We start from the raw sequence: 2,589 nt of genomic DNA, 5'->3' as shown, positions 1-2,589 counted from the left end.
TTACTGTTTAGTGAGGTTTGGATCACAGAGGTAAGGGGAATGTCCTGAGAAGGATTGGCACAGACCAGCAGGCTTTCTTTGAATGTCTCATCCCTTCCAGCCACTGAGGTGGGAACAACTGCTCTCCATTCAAAACGTAACAATAGCACATAAGGCAGAAGACAGTGCATGCAAGGCCATGGACAGGAATTACCTGTAGGCCTCGGCTTCACAAGTTCCTTTCCTGCAAAATCACTAAGGGACCATCCCTCCCTGCAAATTCTCTAGGTGACCATATAGAGAATGTCCTTCTCAACACTAGTCTTTCATATTTTGGACATTTTTCAAAAGATCAAGGGTCTTGAACTTCCCATGGCCTCTGAGATCTGGCTCTGGCTGGAGCTAGGTTGGTGGATCTCAAGAGTAGGCTGAGCAGGGAATCATGAGTGGAAGAGACCCAGAATCCTGGGCTCAGTGCATACTTGCTCTGGGGAGGGGTTTCCATAGATGCCTCACTCCTCTTCTCTCAGTAGAAATGTGAGGGCAGAAGGGGCACAGGAGAAACTTGTAAATAAACAATAATTTCTGGATTAATGAAAATAGAAATTCCTCTACCCTACCAGTTGCCTGGTCATTCATTTTCCCTATGTTATTTTGAGAGTTTCTTTTACTACCATTGATCATATGTATGTGTACCTGTGTGTTCCATGTGTGGGAATACCCTCAGAGATGGAAGGAAGATGAGGGTTGCTGGTTACAAGAAGCTTTTAGCTGGCTGGAGAGATGGCTCAGTGGTTAAGAGCACTGACTGCTCTTCCAGAGGTCCTGAGTTCAAATCCCAACAACCACATGGTGGTGCACAACCACCTACAATGGGTTTTGATGCCCTCTTCTGGTGTGTCTGAAGACAGCAACTGAGTCCCCACATATATAAAATAAATAAATCTTTGAAAAAAAAAGAAAAAATGGAAAGAAGCTTTCAGCCATACAATATGGTTGTCAGGAAATGAATTTGTGTCCTACTGAAGAGCAGGAAGCACTCTTGATGGTGGACTCATTTCTCCAAAACATGTCCTGATACTGCACTTTGTTTCATTTTATTTTGAGATGTCTCACTGCATGGCAGGTTTACCATGACCTTGTAAGCTCCGGTCTTACTGTCTCCCTCACTACATAACTCATGCTGTAGTAAATCAACAGCATCTCTGCATGTTGTGACCTGTGAGGACACTGGTCAGGAGGCTGGACCGATCTCAGTACACTCTGGGGCATGGTGATGTCTCCACAGGGGAAGGGGCTTCAACCAGGACAGATGTACAGCCCTAAGCATGGGTAGAGACTCAAGAGCACCATGATGAGACAGAACCATGTGTAATTAGCAGGAAGTGCCCTGCAGGGTGCTCCCAGGATGCCTGCAACATTTGCCCTTTCCTCCTCACCCAGGTGACTTTGTTCAGACAAGCCGGTGTACTCAGAGGGACACAGAAGGACTCAGGCTGCCACAAGAGGCTGTATCACTCAATCATGCATGAGAATTGCACTGTATCCAATCAAGTCCCATCCCCTCAACCTAAGATCCTCAATCATTAGAATACAATAAAATTTCTGGTTCTTAGTTAAAACTGAGCAGGGACAGCATGTGGCCAAGTTGAGGAACAGACAGATCAGAGGGCCTGTTTCTACCTTAGGCATCTCGACTCTAGGCTCCACCTCTCCCCTTTCTGCCTGAGGAAGAAAGTGTGGGTTGGGTGGGGTCCACTGACTTTTGGGAGAAAGTGCTTCCCAACCTGGCTGAACTGGACTCCTGATCCCAGTAGATGGTTCTGTTGCCATCGACCTCAGCAGATCAGAGCCCAGAGATCAGAAGAGNTGTCTTGTTAAATATTCACAGGGTCTGGTCAGGAATGGGATCAGCCCACCCTCCCCAGGGCAGGGAAGAGGAGCAGCTGGACACTGTCATGTGGCTTGTGTGAGAATCTCAGGAGGGATGGATGGACGGAGGGAACCTCCATGAATCACTGAGGTGTCTCTGAGGCTTTCTTTTCAGAATGTTCTAGAGAACTCACTGTTGAAGCCATATAAGATCCAACAGCACCAATATCTGCTTGTGCTTTGGTCAAGAAAGCCCAGAATTACATTTTGCAAGATGCAGTTCAAAGCTAGGATTCTGGGGACCTGTTAGGTGCTAACAGTCACATGAAGAACGTCCTATCAGTTTCTGCAGGAGCAGGAGGAGAGACAGAATTGGAGGCATGATGACAACGAATAGTAGCCATAAGTCAAACAGAATCAGGCACAGGGGAGAAGGAAGAGCAGGGCAAGTGCAGAGCAGATCCAGTGTCAGCTGCCCCCTTGGAGGGAGAGTGGCCCAGCTCCAGATTCACAGATAACCCACTGATAACCAAGACCCAGGCCTTAAGGCAGAGCTGCAATAAATCCCTTATTGCCCACTTCCTGATAGAAACATGGTTCTTTAGGGCACAAGGACAGTCTGATTCCTCACAGGTTGTAACAGAAAGTTGGGGAAGTGTCAGGCAAGGGAATCATGACATCATTCCTGAAGCAGACAACAGGTTTATTTTGAGCTGAAATCACAGATTCAGTCAGGCA

The sequence above is a fragment of the Mus pahari genome, unplaced genomic scaffold, assembly GCF_900095145.1.
Source record: "Mus pahari unplaced genomic scaffold, PAHARI_EIJ_v1.1 scaffold_13312_1, whole genome shotgun sequence".
Taxonomy (NCBI): Eukaryota; Metazoa; Chordata; class Mammalia; order Rodentia; family Muridae; genus Mus; species Mus pahari.
The sequence above is the reverse complement of the archived record's forward strand: the minus strand, read 5'-3'. Positions refer to the sequence as shown.